Source organism: Telmatherina bonti (genome assembly GCF_933228915.1).
Source record: "Telmatherina bonti genome assembly, chromosome: 13".
NCBI classification, from domain to species: Eukaryota; Metazoa; Chordata; class Actinopteri; order Atheriniformes; family Telmatherinidae; genus Telmatherina; species Telmatherina bonti.
Genome location: NC_136611.1, coordinates 7,828,333 through 7,847,550, shown reverse-complemented (window position 1 = coordinate 7,847,550; position 19,218 = coordinate 7,828,333). Strand labels below are relative to the sequence as shown.

General features: G+C 40.5%; 1 protein-coding gene across 1 annotated transcript in view; it reads right to left on the bottom strand.

The window, feature by feature from the left end:
- Positions 1-14,331: 14,331 nt before the first annotated feature.
- LOC306764795 (uncharacterized protein) overlaps positions 14,332-19,218 on the bottom strand; it is a 13,955-nt gene continuing 9,068 nt past the window's right edge. Inside the window, exon 6 of the mRNA XM_079252041.1 lies at positions 14,332-16,366. The gene's annotated coding sequence lies outside the window, so the exon portion shown is untranslated. The remainder of the gene's footprint in view (positions 16,367-19,218) is intronic.

The window sequence follows — 19,218 nt, the reverse complement described above, 5'->3', positions numbered from 1 at the left end:
GGAGTTCACTTTTTTCCAGTAGACGTAATGGTCACGTCCAATCAGGAACAATTCCCAACCCCCCGATTTAAAATGGAATGAAGGAAAGGCAAACACATAAATGTGTTTTTTATGTAAACCTGAATTTGGACTTTTTTCCTTAACTGTCAGTGCCTCGCCTCAAGCCATTTTTATGAATGTTTCAATTTAAAATTTTGTACAATCTGCTCGATGTTTCACATTTCCCTACTACTGCACACAAGACGCTCAATGCAATGTTCATAATCAATGCAAAGCTATAGTATCAGTGAAGGTATCAATGCTTTTTCGATTGAATAATAATATGTACAATGTAAGTCTGCTTATTATCCACAAGGGTTGTGAGAGATCTCTCTTCTGGGACCTGAAAACACACAAACAAAATACCACCTTTGCACAAGGCTGTGTCATCATCTTCACAACGGCCCCCGCTAGTTAAGGGGTTAACGATATGTAAACATGAAAGATAATACTTTAGTATTTAAGTTAATTTTAATTCATTAATTCCGAATTAAAAATCATTAAGTAACGGCAGCCAGTCTGTAATGGACAGCTTTCAGCAGAGATTTCCTGATAATTCTACAAGCAACAACCTCTTAAAGGAAAATTAAAGGTTAAAGGTGTTACAGCACTGCAGGTAGTTTTGTTTGGTTTATATGTGTGTGTGAATTAAAGTGTGTGAAGGTGTTTTTGTATGTATGTGTGTCAAGTCATTTAATCTCAGGTGTGTAAAGTAACAACTAATGTGTCTTATTCCACAACTGCAGATGTGTGACTGCTTAGTTGCATAGCTGCATTATTAAAAACATGATAAATATGCTAAAATGGGATATTTAAATGAGATTAAATATTTTGAATGACCGATAGTTTTAGTTTTGACAAAAACAATAAGTATCATGATGTGATGTTTCACGTGTTTTCAAAGTTCTGGTTTCCTGTTTTATTTAGTAGTTTTCCTTGTTTTGTTCCCTTGTGTCCTGTTTCCTGTTTTGCTTTCTTGTTCATTAGATTCACCTGGACTTAATTAGTAGATTTATAACACCACTGTCTTGTTCTGTTTCATAGCCCTTGCTTTCAGTTCGAGGTTGCTGGTTCATTGCTTTTGTTCGCTTCATGAGTTTGGTTTTCTGTGATAGTTTGCCTTCAGTTTGTTCTTGGACATTAAAACGTCTTGATTCTGCATCCCTGCCTCCTGACTCTCCATTTGGGTCCACACCTCCACCAGCATCTTGACAATAAGTCTTCAGTTGTCACGACTGCACAAGATGACTAATACGTTGCAATGGCCAGCAGGATCAGAGTGCGGTTTGTCATAAGATTTAAAAATGCAGTAAATGCAGATTTTTGGGACTGATAACAATTAACTGGAAGGATGGTAATCAATGGAAAAACGGACGGTGGCTGCAAATACCAGGAGTTATTTCCATGAAAAAGGGCTGCGTTCTCCAACTAGACTTCATATTGGACGATTGTTCTGTTGCATATTATTCATATAATTCCTGATTATCTAGAATTTTTAGATAGAATTTAAAATAAACTGATCCATATCTGCGTATCCTTGGTTCTAAAAGTGTAGCCTACTTTTATAATTTTTAAGCTTAACCTCTGACGTCTTCACTGACTCATCAAATCACCCAATACATCGCTGTTCCTCCACCATTTTCTTTATTTCATTTCCTGCACATTATGGTTTTGTAATGTTTTGTCTCTGTAAATATACACATGCTGGCATGTGACTACATAAATAAAACCTTTCTGGACTAAGCACACGAAGCTGTGATAGTCCTGTATATTTTAAACAGAATCGGGATGGTGAGAATCATGACATTGTAAAATTTTGATGTATATGACCAGTGAAAGGTTTGGACACACTCCCTCATTGGATTTAATGGGAAATTGTGTCCAAACATTCTTCTGGTAGTGTTTACTGATCAAAGTTATTTAAACATAACAGGTTCATTGGAATAAACAGAGAAAAAACAATTGCTGACTTTCAAGAATTTGTTCATCTCATTTGACAACAAACCAGTTTGTTAATGTTAATATCTGATCATCTGTCAATTATTTCACAATGCTCTATTTTAGGTTAAATTTGCTCCTTTTTTTTGCACATTGCAGTTTTTGTTAAAATTCCCATATTAGCTAAAAAGCTAGCTAAAGCCGTACAGCACTGTATCCTCTGCAGTGTTGTGCAAGTTCATGCTTGAACAAGTTCAGCGTTCACGTCTCACAGAATAAAATAATTAGCTCATGTTTCACCATTTCAGTTATAAACCAGTTCAGAGTTCAGTTCATTTCAATGTTCTTCTTCTTCTTTATTTTATTTTATCTCATTTTATCCTTTGTCTTAAAGGACAGAATAAACATGTTTACAGCTTGGTTCAAATAAACATTTTAGGTTTAATAGGTCAGGTTTACCTTCATGACAACTTTGGAGGGAGTGAATTTTTTTCTAACTCGCCGGGTTTAAAAGTAATTTAATCTCGAAATTTGCCATATTTAGGGGCGTGTCCTTTCGATTGACAGGTACCTGATCTCCTCTTCAAGTAAAAGGAATGTAGAAACCGCAGTTTTTAACCTCCATTAGCTGGTTAGCTCCTGTCTTCTCTGGGTTAGCTCAGTGAGTTCGTAGCTACAGGCAGCTCGGAGTTCCCTCGATGTCAATCATTCACCATGACGCTCACAACCCCCCTCTCAGCTCCACCTCAATCCTAATATTTGTATTTTCAGCCAGATGAAACGCATGGTCAGGGCGGCCAGGCCCCACACCACAGCCAGTAGGCTGCAGTGTAGAACCCCTACCAACAACCATGGACAGGACCCCACTGATCAAACAGGATCCCTATCAGGAACTGGAGCTAAAAATTTCAAAAGATAAAATAAGAAAGAAAAACAAGATAAAACAACTAAATTAAAACCAAAGAAAAAAAAAAACTTTAATTCTGTAAAACAATCATTAGAACAATAACATTGAACTTAATATATAAATACACAAAAGTTCATATACGTCATAAAATTAGGTTATTATATATAAAAGATTAAAAATAAGAAAAAAGAAAAATTCAACGAAAAACTAATTTTAAAAAATGGGTCTTTAGCTTCCTTTTTAAAAACATTTACCTATTGATCCTAAATCCTGGTCCTTGAGGGCCGGTGTCCTGCAGATTTTCCAAGTGTACCAGCTGCAACACACCTGATTCAAATCAATGTGTATTTAGCAGACATAAGCAGCACTTGTCTGAATCTGAGACAGAAGTTTTCCAGCAGGGTCATTGAAAAATTTGCAGGACACCTGCCCCCGAGGACCTCTGAGGTCGTCTGGCAGGCTATTCCAAAGGCGAGAGCCACAAAACTGGGACGAGGTCTCGTCGTCTATTTTTGTTCTAACTTTTGGTATTAAATATTTACTGATCAGTGTCTATTTCTTTTTAAAACCACTGATATTTTAATGAACACAGATAGTGACAAGTCCTCCATGCAGCCGTCAGACGCTGCATGTGAGGACTTTGCAGACCACTTCAGAAGTAAGATCAATGCTATTAGATCCAATCTTTTATCTCAGCATAATGTTGATCTTAATCGATCTCAAGCATTGTTGTTATCTCAGGAAACACTGGAGAGTTTTGTTCTGGTTGATGCAAAGATGCTTGGTCGAGTTTTCTCCCAGCTAAATCCAACAACCTGCCTTTTAGACCCAATTCCCACATCGCTTTTAAAAACTTTTTATGGTTTCTTTGAATGTGACCTTTGAGATATAGTAAACTACTCTCTTCAGATGGGTGTCTTCCCTTCTGCTTTTAAAACGGCGGTAGTAAGGCTCTTTCTGAAGAAGAGTGGCTTAGATCCAAGCATGGTTGATAATTACCGACCTGTATCCAACTTACCGTTTTTAAGTAAAATAATAGAAAAAGTTGGTTTTACTCAATTACACAAGTTTTTGAATAAACACAACATTTTAGAAAAATATCAATCTGGTTTTAGGACTAACCACAGTACGGAGACGGCCCTCTTAAAGATTGTTAGTGACCTTAGATCTAGCCTGGACTCACAGAAACTTTCTGTTCTTGTTCTACTGGATCTGAGTACTGCATTTGATACAGTAGATCATCATATTTTAGTAAACAGACTCAGAAGTCTGGTGGGCCTCTCAGGGATTGCTCTTAAGTGGTTTTATTCCTACATCTCGGATCAACAATTTTTTCTAAGTATGGAAAAAATTGCTCCTCACGAACCTATGAAATAAAATGTGGGGTTCCCCAAGGATCAATTTTAGGCCCGTTACTTTTTAACGGGAGACACGGCGTTGATTTTCACAGCTATGCTGATGATACACAGATTTACATCGCCGTGTCCCATGATGACTTAAAGCCACTTAATGTTCTTTTAAACTGTATTTCAGATATAAAGTCATGGATTTTTTTTCCTTTTTTTTCCTTCCCACTGTTGCCAGTGTGCTTGCTCAGGATGGGAGATTGAGTTGGACTCAACTCAATCTGTTGGTTTCCTTATATAGGCTATTATGAATTGGCCTTCATTATGTTTTCCCCTCTGTCTGTAAAGCGTCTTGAGATGGCATTGCAGTGATTTGACACTATATAAATAAAGTTGAATTGAATTGAATTGAATTGAATGGATGGCAGCAAACTTTTTACAGCTCAACCAGGAAAAAAACTGAAGTTTTAATTATCGGTCCTGAAGGCAAGAGAGAGATCCTTTTATCAAAATCACAACAGAAGAAATTTAGGTGTTCTTCTTGACTCTTTTTTTTTTTTTGTTTTGTTTTTTGTCTTGTCCAGCATTTAGGCAAGCAGAATGATCTGGATGCTGTGTTCTGCTGAGCAAATTTTCTCTGCCAAGAGAAGCTTTATAGATATAATGATCCCCTTGACTTTCTGAATTTTTATTTTATTTCTATATTTATTTTGTATTGTTGTTTGAATTGTAGAGTTTGTACTGCTGGACCAGAGAGGACAGACGAAAGACAGAAAGAGAAAGGAGAAAAAACACCTCATCAGAAAAGTGAAAGAGATAAAGGGAGAGAAAAGGGAGAGAAAAAAAAACTAAAAAATAACCCAAAAACAAAAAGAAAGAAAACAACCTACAGATGTATACATACACACACATACCGGCACACACATACATATACACACACATACACACGCATACATACACATACATATACACACACGTATACACACATAATATATATATATATATATATATATATATATATATATATATATATATATATATATACATATATATATATATATACATATATATACATATGTACACATATACACATACATACATATACACACACACCTCTATACACACACATACATACGTACAAACATATACGCACTTGCCAGTATTAACACATATACATACACATACAAGCCAACTTTAGATCATAGTAACTAAACTATGAATCTAAAAAGTTAAATATAAATGAGAAACAAACAGAAATGAGAAAACTAGCTGCTGTTAGTGAATAAAACTGCGTGACGACTCGGTGACTGTGTCACATGCAGAACATGCAGAGTGGAACGTGTTCTGGAAAAGGTGATCATGCCAGTGTGACCCCTCCCACACAAAGGCAAGAGGCACGCCAGGAGTACCCCCGAGACCCGGGCCATCGGCAGCCACCCCCAGGCGCAGACCCCAACCGCCCCACCCCGGAGCCAGCCATGCACCGACCCAGGAGGCGGCAGAGGGGGGTCCCAGCCAGAGTCCCCCGCAGTCAGGGGGAACAGGCCCCAGCAGGCCCGGACCAGCGAGGACCGGCCCCGCCGGGCACCGGCCACCCAGGGCAGACAGAGCGCGGGCCCCACGGCCCCAAGAGCCCAGAAGCAACCCCCCACCCCCGCAGGCAGAGGGCCCAGCCCACACCGACGGAGGGCCGGGATCCCCAGACCGCCACCGAGCGGCAGCCAGGCCGCACCCCAGTGCACCAGCAGCGCTCCCCGAGCACCAAGACCCTCCACGCACCCACGCACGCACACACACACACACACACGCACACACATGCGCACACACGCACACTCATGTGCACACACACACACACACACATGCACCCACCCACCTACCCCCACCCACACCCACACGCATTCACACTTCCTCCTTAAACACACCCTATCCACCCATTCTCTTACACACGCTCAAACTCACACTCTCCTACCCCCGTTCTTTATACACACACACCCCCTCACACACACATCCCTGCACCCTCTATAATCACCCATTCTTCCATACACGCATACCCCACTCTACACACACACATACCTCCCTACACCCCTCTATCCACATTCACACTCCTCATTGTACACCCACCCCATCACTTCCCCGTACCACCAACATAACCCCACATACACACCCCCACCCATCTGCATACACCCCCCCTTCCTCCTATCCCAGCGGCCACCCACTTTCCTAAATTCTTTCACCCTGATCCCCGCCCCCCCCTCTACCCTAACATTCATTCACCACTTCATCCATTGGCTCATGCACGCCCTCACCTTTCTTTCCCAACGTGTCCCCTGTGAGATACCCCCGGGGGAGCAGGGGATAGGAGGGCCCCGATCAGGGCCCCACAACTACCCCCCACCCCTGTCAACGCCCCCCCACCACTTCACACATGCAGCCGATCGAGCACCACCCAGGGCCAGCAGCAGTCCCACCCCTGCCAGGCCAGCCCAGACCCAGGCCCCCTGAACAGCACCACTCCCCCGCCCAAACTCCTCTGGCACAGCCCCGGAAATAGGGGCGTGGCAGGACCCCATTGTCACCCCCTCCCTCCCAGCTTATGAATGATTGTGAAGTGTGTGTTGTTTGCAATTAAAATTGGGAAGAAGTAACCACATCATGTTGGGAGCAGGACCACCAAAGCAGCCCCGCCCACCGCACACTGCATGGCCCGCCCCCCAAAATATGTCCATGTGTTGTCAGTGTGTGTTTTTTGTGTTATGTTGACTAAGTGTAATTAAAACTGGGAGGTGAACCGATGCTGGGTGCAGCGATCGAGACCACCTTGATGGCCTCTCTCACCATCCAGATCAACGTGTCCACCTCCCAACGCCCTGCCTGTGTGTGGTGGAAGAAGGGAAGGAGGGGGGTCCGGGGATTAAGGTCCCGAGGGAAGCGCGCCTCCCTCAAGAAGATGAGCCACCTGCGGCACGAGGCACGTCCCCCATTCCCAGGGCCCCCGAAGGCCAGGACAGGCCAAGGGCAGCTGCTCCAACAACCAGGGCCCTCAGCAACACCAACAAAGGAGCCGCCACCGGCCCCAGAAGGCACCAACGAACCACATGCAAAAGTGGGGGGGGGCAAGGAAGAGGAGGGGCGGGAGAAGGAGAGACAGACCAAGGGCCCACTGCCCCCACACCCCTAGGAGACGCCCCCATCCAGAGACACGTTGCATTCCCTTCTCCTTTACACACCAACACATTCACACCCCCTCACCATTAGCCTGGTATACACACACATCTACACACAGACACACCTACAGACCCACACATACATCTATACACATACACACCCATTCTAACAGATACACGGCCAAAAGATTAGTCCACCTCCAAAACCCTACATCCCACTCACCCCCCTGCCCACCAAAAAACACCCCTTCTCATTCTACCTACCCTAGAACAAACCACCACAACTCCCCACTTCTCTCACTGAAGTCCTACCCCCTTCATAATCATGACCCTTCACCCCCCTATACACCTACATACACATGCACCCCCCCCCCCCCCCTCCCCCCTACACACTGGCCACTACCCCCCATACACATGCATGTCAATACTCCTCTATATACACACCCCTATCTCCCATGCATTTAACACCAGATTATCCACACACAAGCCCTTACCCCTTCCCACACACACACACACACACACACCACCCACTCCCTCATCCACAACCCCAACCCCCCACACAATCATGTACTATCACACTCCCCAAAACCTCCACTCACTCACTCACCCCCCTACACTAAGTGATGGAGCTGATCACAGGAGACCACAGAGAGTGAAATTCAACTGACTGATCCTTTGAGGAGGCAGACATCATTTCCATGCTGATGTAATCTCATAACAGATTTCTAAACTGCTGGATACACAGATTCTGTTTGCTTTTCCAGTTCACAAGGATAGTTTTCTTCGCGATGCACAGGCTACTGAGGATTGGTTTTGCTAAATTTAACCCTATGTTATTTTCACCTAAGTGACTCAATAGGCACAATTTGGGGTTTGCAGGGATATTACATTTAAACCAGTCTGACAGATCTTTACATACCTGGAGCCAGAATCTCTGGACAGGTGGACAAGACCATAAAGCATGGTAGTAGCTGTCAATCATGTTGTCAGTACAGCGTGAACAGATATGTGAGTGTAACAGACCCATCTTGAACATCCTGTGTCCCGTATAATGAGTTCTGTGTAGAATTTTGAATTGTATTAATTGCATGTTTGAATTCTTAGTCATTTTGAATGTGTTTGAGCAGATTTGTGACCATTCATTTTGATTGAAGTTACTGGATAAGTCTGCTTCCCATTTAGAAGTTGGGAGAGAGATGGAATATTCTAGCTTCAATAGTAATCTGTATATTTTGGATAGTAGCTTCGGGGCCTTAAGATTTAAGAATTCTGCAACCCTGATAGGTAACTGTAAGGTTAGTTGATCAGTGGTGTATTTCTTACTTATAATAGATTTAAGTTGGTGGTATTCTAAGAATTTGGTACTGCTGAATTCATACCGTGAAGAAATTGCATCAAATGGCAGAAAGTTTCCATTTTCTATTATATGTTCTAACTGCTTTACTCCTTTATTCTTCCACTGAGGGAAGTTTATCATCTTTTTGTTTTGCAGGAAGTCAGGATTGTTTCAGATGGGTGTGAGCTTACATGGAATAAGCGCAAACTTGGTTACTTTCAGGAATTCCCACCAAGCCGTTAAACTGGAGCTGATGTTAATGCTTTTGAAACACTTATATGACTTGACAGTTGAGCTGATGAATGGTAAATCAGAGATGACTAAATCCTCACACAATGCTTGCTCAACATCCAGCCATGGCTCATCCAAAGAACTTGGATTAAGCCACTTGGAGATGCATTGCAGCCTATTACATAAGAAATATTGATTAAAATTTGGCAGGTCCAACCCACCTCTGTCTTTGGTCTGTTGTAAAGTTTTTAGACGAATGCGGGATGGCTTGTTTTTCCAGAGAAATCTGGATATGTGGGAGTCTAGTGATTTAAACCAAGTGGAGGATGGTCTGATGGGAACCATTGAGAAAAGGTAATTAACTTTTGGTAAAACCATCATTTTAACAGTGGAAACCCTCCCCATAAGTGATATGGGCAAGCGGTTCCACCTTGAGAGGTCATCCTTTACTGTTTTTATTAGCTGATCATGATTTAACTTTATTAATTCGGTTAGTTTGGGAGAGATTATTATACCTAAATAACTAATATTTCCTGACTGTATAGTGGTGTTAGATATGTTTTTAAAGTCACAGTTAATGGGCATTGCTGTAGTCTTTAACCAGTTAATAGAATAGTCTGATATTGAAGAGAATTTATTAATTAGTGTGATTGTTTGAGAAAGTGTTGTTTGTGAGTTGTTAAGGAAAAGTAAAATGTCATCTGCGTAAAGACTAATTTTATGTTCAATATTTTTATCTTGAATTCCTTTGATTTCTGGGTTTTGTCTTATGGCAGCTGCCAGGGGTTCAATAAAAATGGCAAAGAGTGATGGAGAAAGTGGGCAGCCCTGTCTGGTGCCTCTCTGTAAGCAGAAGTTTGGAGAAGTTTTGCCATTAGTCTTCACACATGCATTTGGGTTGTTGTATAATATTTTTATCCAGTCAATAAATGATGACCCAAACCCAAATTCTTTTAAAGTTGCAAATAAAAGTTTCCAGTTTACACGGTCAAATGCTTTTTCTGCATCTAAAGATATAACTGTGGACTTCAGATTGTGTAGAGTTAAATAATCTATTATGTTAATTAATCTGCGCATGTTAGTGTAGGAATGTCTACCTTTTATAAAGCCTGTTTGATCAGCGTGAATAATGGAAGGGGTTATTTTCTCTATCCTTCTGGCTAGAGCTTTGCTGATTATTTTGAGATCTACGTTTATTAATGAAATTGGACGGTAACTGGATGGGAGTGTAGGGTCCTTTCCTGGTTTTAATAGGACTGAAATATTCGCCAAGTTCATATTGGAGGGTATTTTTTGCTTTTCCTTTATTTCTAATAACATGCTGCAAAAGGTTGGAGCCAGTGTGGTCCAGAATTCTTTGTAGAATTCAGCTGGATGACCATCTGGACCTGGTGCTTTATTATTTGGCATACGATGGAGAGCTTCATGGAGCTTATGAACTGAAATAGGTAAATCTAGAGCCATTTTATTTTCCTGATTTATTTTAGGAAGATTGATGCTGCTAAGAAATTGGTTAATATTCTCATCTGTTTGATTTATTTGTGATGAATATAATGCTTTGTAAAAGTCTTTGAAAGTATTGTTTATCATGTCAGGATCATGGCTGATATTTCCTTCTGAATCTTTTATAGAGGAAATTGTTGTTTTCTCCTTATTTGCCTTTAGTTGGTTAGCCAGGAACTTTCCAGATTTGTTACCATGTTCAAAATTGTCCAATCGAAGTCTTTGCACCATGAATTGTGTTCTTTTATCTATTATTTCATTAAGTTCTAATTTGGCTTTTCTAATATCATTCAGTGTGTGTTCTTCTGGGGAGACATGGTAAGCTTCCTCTAGTGATTTAATTCTGAGTTCTAATTCTGATGTTCTCAAAGTTTCCTTCTTTTTCTTATGGGAAGAGAAGGATATTATTTTCCCTCTCATTACTGCTTTTCCTGCTTCCCACAGAACACACGCTGAAGTTTCTGGTCTGCTATTGTTTTCTAGATATGAGGACCATTCTCTTTTAAAGTAACTGATAAACTCAGAATCTGTAAGTAATGATGTATTAAATCTCCATTTTCTAGTGGCTGGCTTACAGTTTTTACTTCTAAGGGTTAAAGATACAGGTGCATGATCACTGATGATTATGGGATGGATCTTTATCTCTGATATGTCACTCATGAGTGAACTGCTGATTAGGAAGTAGTCTAGTCTAGAATAGCTATGGTGAACTGCAGAGAAGAAAGTGTATTCTCTCGAGTGTCGAGTGATGAGAACGCCATGCATCGCAAAGACCAAAATCCTTCATGTACTGTTTAACCGTTTCAGCTGATTTCCAACCTCGATACTTCCCCGATGAACTGTATTTGTCAAGAATAACATTTAAGTCCCCTGCTACAATGATTGTGTTATCTAAGTGATCATAGAGCGAAGTAAAGAGGGAGTGAAAAAAGGAGGAGTCATCAACATTTGGGCCATAAACATTTGCAATAGTTAACTTAACATTTTGAATAGATAATGTAACTATTAAAAATCTGCCTTCTGGATCTGTGATTGTTTGATCAATGTCAAATTTTAAACTTTTATTAATAAGAGTGGCTACTCCTCTTTGTCTGGAATTATAGCAAGCTGAGTAAACATGCGGAAACTGGTCCCTTGAAAGATTTATTGTTGAATTAGATAAATGAGTCTCCTGCAGGAGAACGATGTCTGCCTTCATTTCACGCATCTGATTAAGAATTTTTAACCTCTTTTCTCTTGTACCAGCTCCACGCACATTCCAAGAGACAAACCTCTTCTTGACTCTGAGCAGGATTTTATTCCACACATAAAAAATGTAACAAAAACAGGTTTTTATCATCTAAAAAATATTGCCAGAGTCCGCCCATTTCTCTCTCTTGCCAGCACAGAGGTGCTGATGCATGCTTTTATGTCCAGTAGATTAGATTACTATAATGCCCTGCTCTCTGGTCTTCCTAAAAAGTCTCTTTCCAGCCTACAATTACTACAGAATTCAGCGGCGCGAGTTCTGACGAGGACCACAGGGCAGGAACACGTTACACCAGTTTTAAAACGCTGCATTGGCCTCCTGTGCGCTTCAGGATTGATTTTAAGATTCTTTTACTTGTTTATAAATGTCTTAATGGTCTTGGGCCTTCTTATTTATCCGACCTTCTTTTTAATTATGAGCCTTCGCGGACCCTGAGGTCCTCTGGTACTGGCCTTTTAGTGGTTCCTAAAGTCAGAACAAAGACATACGGTGAGACCTCTTTCCATTGTCATGGTCCTCGACTGTGGAACAGCCTGCCAGAGAGCCTCAGGGCCGCGGAGACTGTTGAGGTTTTTAAGAAGTGGCTCAAGACACACCTTTTTAGCTTAGCATTTAACTGAATTTTATTTTACTTTATTTACTTATCTTAATTTACTTCATTTATTAATTTATTTATTTTTAAATTGTTTTATTAGATTTCTTATTTTTAATACATTATTGTGAAGTCCTTCTATGTATATTTGTATATTTTCTGTTTTTGTTGCTCTTACTTCTTACTGTTTCTTAAGGTTATTTATCTTTTGGTTTTAACTCCAGTGTTTTCCTAATGGGGATCCAGCACGCTGGGGACCCTACCTGTTTGGTCTGGGGGCTGTTGTCATGACGACCACTGCTGTTCGGGTGGCGCGGGGTCCAGCACTGCAGCTTCACTGCAAAGGTTTTCATAAATATCTGTTCAGAATGTACAAAGTCATAAAAACATTTTTGTAATAAAATCTACTAAAAATGCTTTTTTCAAATGTTGGTGTTGCATGCACTCAACGGCCGAACTTATTTATTATTTTATTAACAAAGTAAATGCAGGAAATGAATGAAAAAAAGGTTGGAATAATAGAAAGTGCAGTGAAACAGCATTTAAATAAAATGAGTAATTCATATAAAAGAGTGAGTTAAGATAAAACAGTTAAAAAGAAATAGAACAAAGGAAAGGAGGGGTTGGATGGAAACAGTCAAGAGGTTGAAATTCTGTTTAAGCCAACTTAAAATAAACCAGCAACCTCCAAATAAGTCATCTCCATGTTAGTCATCTTGAATTCTGCTCTCATTTCCGTCATAAGCATCAAGATCTTATCACAATGAAATGATGAAAAACGTGAATAATATTCACAGTTGCAGTTACGCAATGCTAAGCAAAAAGCCGTTGCAAACATTCCCACTCCCACAGATGAAATGTCTGAAAGGTTTCTTGGTATGTTACGGAGATTCAGGTTAAGTGACGCTCATCAGCAATTATTTGTGGTTTATATGCGATGATATTTCTGTCACATTTGTCATATTTAGAGTAATGTCCTTAAACCCTCGTCTTCCTTCCTCTCCTGCTCACTCCAGCAGAATTCCTGGAACATCTGCTTTCCATTTTCTCCTGATTCTTCTCCAACACTCAACCCCAGGCTGTTATGCTTCCCTGGGGTAATATCCAGTCAGCCAATATCTGTGGCAAACATAATTCTTCTCATGCCCTGAATGAACGTGTCAGGAATCCTGCCTCGTCACTGCTGCTGGCTGCTGCTCTGCTTGCCATCCGGCTCAGAAAGCTGCCATTAAACCATCTGCTCAGCTGCCTGGATGCTTTCCAGTCCTCAGCTCCTCCTCCTTTTCTGATCTCTGGCCACACAAAATTAACTTTCCATTATTGAGCAAATGGTCCATGCAGCAAAAGTAATCTGGGTGTACAACCAAAATTCGTAAAACTGTGTATCTTATAAAAACTAAAAACCTTGCATATTATAATATTTTGTCTTTATTTTAAGTCTAGTTTAATTTTTCTAGTTCTGTTTAACAAATCAGGATTCATCAAGTTGTTGGGCACAAAATTTAGTGATTTAGAACTGGTTAATTGCAAACTTTTATATTAAAAATAGGGCAATAACTTTAAATATGTTCAATAGTATGCATTTATAAAAACAATCTCTTAGTTAACCTTCTGATGCATAAATTATTTTTTTTAAAAACTCAGTGTCACATTTTTTCACTTGCAATATTTTACTTCTACAGACATGTACAGAGGTGCTTTTTTTCTTTATTTTATTTGGCTTTTAATTTAATTTATTTTATCTATTGTTTAGAAATATTTATGAAAAATATTAGATTGTCATATTTAGATCATAGAAATATTCTATAAAATTTGACAAATATATTTTTCGTCCCTGAAGTGGCAAAACTGTAAATATACCATCTTCACTTATGACCATACTAGAAAAACAGCGTCCACTGTGGTGCACATGATGAATCAATATTCTCTTTACACAGAAGCAGTTTAAATATTTCCTGTAAATCTCAACTCAAATATCTATATAATAAAATAAAAATGACAAAGAAAGAATGGGAATTTCAGCATTTATTTGTTAAAAAGGTAACAAGTGATCAGGTGTTACCCTGCTGGAACAGACAAAAAGCAGGATTATAATCTCAGATCAGGAGCAAACATTATAATCTCAAACATGTGTAAATAATCAGTTAATCTACAATTAAACATTTTCTCTGATGACGGAGCCTGAGAAGAGCTGAAACTGATCAGGGAGATGACATGTTCAGCCTGAAGGCTATAAAAGTTATTTAACCGCATTAAAAGATCCAAACGCTGCAATTCAGTGAAATAATTACTATACACTGGAATGTTTATGGACACTTGGTCAACATGTCTGAGAGGCAAGAGGATGTCCATTCCCAGCCAGGTTTGGGGGGCTGATTCCCCTTGCAGCTGGAATGGGAAAAGTAAAAATAAAGGCAGTAGCTAGAGGGTTTGAAAACTTGATTCAGCGTTAGGATCATTCAGTCACTCTGCGTGCATCTTTGTTTTGCAGATATGCATTAGTTTTCAGAAAACAGCTGCTCAGACTGACTGCTAATGCTGTTATGCATCTACTGTTCCATTACAAATCAGTCAACTAAGAACAAAAGCCCATAGTTTTTTTTCCTGCATACTTGCAAAAGTGCACGTTGTCAAAAATGACATGCACGGCCCCAAACTCTTTCACACACGTGATATTTCTAGCCCCAAGTAAATCTTCCCAAACCAAACCCATCCGCCCCAACAGTATAGCCAATAAGCAGCCGCACACCTCTAAGATATGAAAATGTTTCACAATAAAATGTATTTATATATACAAAATTATATATAGCTTATATAGCTTCTCTTGTTAATGTCAGCGATACAAGAAAATTTTAACCCTAACCCATTTTATGAGTAGGAGGCCAAGGAGAGGGAATAATGTGGTTCACATTCTTTTCAAACAGCATTATAAAAAGAAAATACTTTCTTCTAAGCTTAACGATTAGGCCTTAACGATTAACACTCACCAACCTCCCAAATGTGGGTATGAAGCAAATCTTACCAGTTTGGTAGGTGATGAATGAAGGAAATCCTTCCAGTTACTTTTCCTGGCAGTGCCATCCAAACACTTCCCATTAACATTACTCCAAAGGCTATGTACACACGTAGCCATGTTTTTGTAAAACCAAATACCATCCATTCATCTTCTTAACTACTCGTTCCATTCAGAGTCGCAGGGAAGCTGCAGTCCCAGCAATCGCTTGGCGACAGGCAGTATACAACCTGGACAGATCGCCAGTCCATCACAGAGCCAAAACTGAAAACCTCCATGCAGAAAAACCTTTAAACAGCACCAAGTTGTCTTTAAAAAAAACAAACATCTGTCCACACTGCATAAGCACATTGTTAAGTACATTCCCAGGGCATCCATGTCTCATAATCGTAGTATTCGTACATTCTCGCTTTGGTGAGAAGTTTTTGAAAGAATCATTTTAAATGCCGTAAATCTGTGCTTTCGTGTGGATGACAGGTCAAATTGTAGAACAATATCTTTGTTTTTTGAGAAACCCTGCTGGCCTAACGGCATCATGCACCCAACTGGCTACAGTCCTATAAGCATGCACGTGTCCTTTATGAGTCTGCATGAACTATAGCTAAATAATGCAAACAAATAAAACAAATTTAAAAAAATGTAAGTTGAAGTTTAACATATAAAAGAAAAATGAGAGAAATGTTAACTTAATGAATAATCATCTAAACAAATGTATGATATTGTATTCAGTTGCCCTTATAATGTGGACAAACAGGCAGAAATTCTGATTGGCTGGTGATCAATAAATCATTTATAGCCCTGTAAACATATCTACAAAGCTTAAACTTTTTCTCTTCAGAGGGAAACCAGTTTGAATATCACAATTTAAGACATATTAACAATAAGAAATATGTGAATAGTACAGTGTGAAGACCAATAAAATACTTAAAATTTAGCTTCTGGCCAAGTTTGATGTTAAATTTGATTTAAAAGTGTAATTGATTCACATTGGAGCAGGTCTGGAAGACTTCAGAGGAAGGCATCTGATTCAAGCAAGGATGTTGGAAGCCTGCAAGACAAAATGACGTCAGATAATGAGAAACACAGTCACTTCACTTGATGAAGAACAAAACTGTCAGTGACTTCAGGCACAATTGCAGGATTTTATGTTTCAGGTTCACTAGCATAAACATATTAGACAAGACCCAGACCGGTTAAAGTGAATACACTAATCTGTGCCGGAGGGCGTTTATATAAGCAAAACTTAATTCTTCACTAACATGTCTTAACCTGAAATAAGACAATAAGAGAAATTATTATTTAAAAAGAGTGAGCTGGATATCCAGGAAAAGCCAAAATAGTGAAAGACTGAAAGCAGTCAGGGAATGCAAATGTGCCATCAAATCAGCTGTAGGCAAGTCTGGTCCTCAAGTGCCGCAGTCCTGCAAATGTTAGGAGTTTCTCTGCTGCAACACACCTGGCACACATCAGACCTAATCAGCAGACTTGTGCAAGCTTCTGCACAAGTCTGATAATTAGCCATTGATTTGAATCAGCTGTGTTGCAGCAGGGAAACGTCTAGCATTTGTAGGACTGTGGCACTCGAGGAGCGGAGTTGCCTACCCCTGCATTAAATGATAATGATTAATAGTGGTTTCACTTTGCTTTGTGTGAGACAGCTTTTAGAGTCTAAATAAATTAAATGTAAAATATAAATGCATTATATATTTGTGTACAACTCATAAATGATCATTAATTAAATCAAAATCAAGTTAGTCTTATTATGAAGGGGGAGATGTTAAGAATAAAAATTGTGTAAAACTGGAAGATTTCTGCTTAACAACTAGTGCAAAAATTTTATTCTGAAGTCATTTAGCACACGCTCTTCTCCAAAGCAACTTACATTTGAGAGTGACAACACAAGCAAGAAATGAAAAGTAAAAGGACGTCATAGATAAGTGCTGGTCAGACTGCTGCAAGCCCAGTTGGATACAAATGTTATCATGCAGTGCTAGAAGTACAACGACCTTCTTTTTTTTTTTTATTCCTTTTCCTCCATGCAACAGTCAGTTAAAATAGGAGAAATGATTTATTCCCCAATATCGTCTTGGGCGAAGCTTATTCAGCGCTGAATTTTGGCAAGGAGCAGGACAAATCTTTCCAACTCAATCTGACAAACAGAACCTTTAAAATACGTACGGAATTGTTTTTTGAAGAGCTGAGTCTTTATCTTAAAAAGTTGATAGGGACAGTTATGCAGGTCGTTCCACCTACCACACAGTGAAAGAGTCGAGCTACTGATATAGCGGTGGTGGTGGTGGCGCTGCTACACATCGGTCACTGGTAGAGCCCATGATGTAGTGCAAGGTATATACAAGTATAGCCACTTATTTATCACTCAACATTGAGTATACCCACTTCTAAACCCCCCTGTGATGCTGCTTTTACAGTTACAAATGACCCCATGACGATACACCACTGGTGCAGTTAACCATCAGCTTCGTTAACTTTAACTGCCATAAATGTCGTCGTTTGAGTTTTCAGGTTATTTGTGGTGTTGATTTAATTCGTTTTGGAAATAGATTTCGCAACGACGTCAGGTAGGAACCAAAGTGATGCTCCTTGTTGTACTTTTTTTGTTACGTCCACCTGCTCTCAAAGCATGATAACAGAAGAGTTTTAGTCTGAATGAACGATGATGTAAGGTGTGAATACGAGGACTTTATTTACTTTTTTTGGCGAATAACTTCATTACCTCTTGGTTATGTGCAACCAGTGAGGTACCCGTTTCTACCCCCAAGCAGGCTGGTAGAAACGTGGAAGGAAGGATGGACTCGCATGAGCTGGGGAGTTTCAGACGAATCACTGTAGGGTTGATGATGCGCTGGATCTCGAAGGGTCCCAGGTAGCGGGGAGTCAGTTTCTTTGCATCTGTCCGTAAGGGAACGTTCTTAGAGGACAACCACACCATCGGACCTGGGGTGTACCCGGGTCTAGTAGTCCAACAACGACTGGCCTGGCATCGACTCCGTTCTCCAGCGCAAAGAAGCACAGCCCGGGCCGTCCTCCAAACCCGACAACAACGGCGGATGTAGAGATGAACAAAGGGCACAGCAACCTCCACTTCCTGAGCCAGAAACAGTGGTGGCTGGTACCCTAGATAGCAGTCGAAAGGCAATAACCCAGAAGCAGGGGAGGTGAGGGAATTGTGTGAGTACTCAACCCAGTCCAGATATTTGCCAGATATTCGAAGGATTGGATTCAGCCACACAGCAAAGGATGGTCTCCAAGTCCTGATTGGCTCTCTCGACTTGACCATTGGTCTGAGGGTGGAATCTTGAGGACAGACTGAATGTGGCCCCAGTAGACTGACAAAAAGCTTTTCATACTTGAGACGTAAAATGAGGACCCCTGTCAGAATCAATGTCTGTGGGAGGTCCGTGGAGCCGAAAGACGTGATGGACCAATAAGTTGGCGGTCTCCCTGGCTGAGGGAAGTTTTGGGAGGGCAACGAAATGCACCGCTTTAAAAAAAGCAGTCGACGATCATCAGGATGGTGTCTTTACCTCCAGAGACAGAAAGGCCTGTGACAAAATCCACAGCTATATGAGACCAGGGTCTGCTAGGGACAGGCAAGGGCCACAGGAGTCAGGCCGGTGGTCAATGCACAGCCTTACAACGTGCTCAGGAGGTACAAGTAGCGACAGAATCCTGAGCCTCTCTTTCCATTGTAGGCCACCAGAGCCTACACTTTATGAGGGAGAGTGCACATGTAGAGCCAGGATGGCAAGCCAGACGGGAGGAGTGACCCCACTGGAGTACCAGGGAACGAATGGCGTCTAGAACAGACAACTTTTAAGTCCTGTACCCGGGTCGGTTAGTGTTGCTTAGCTGCAATGACTTTCTCCTCCACATTCCAGG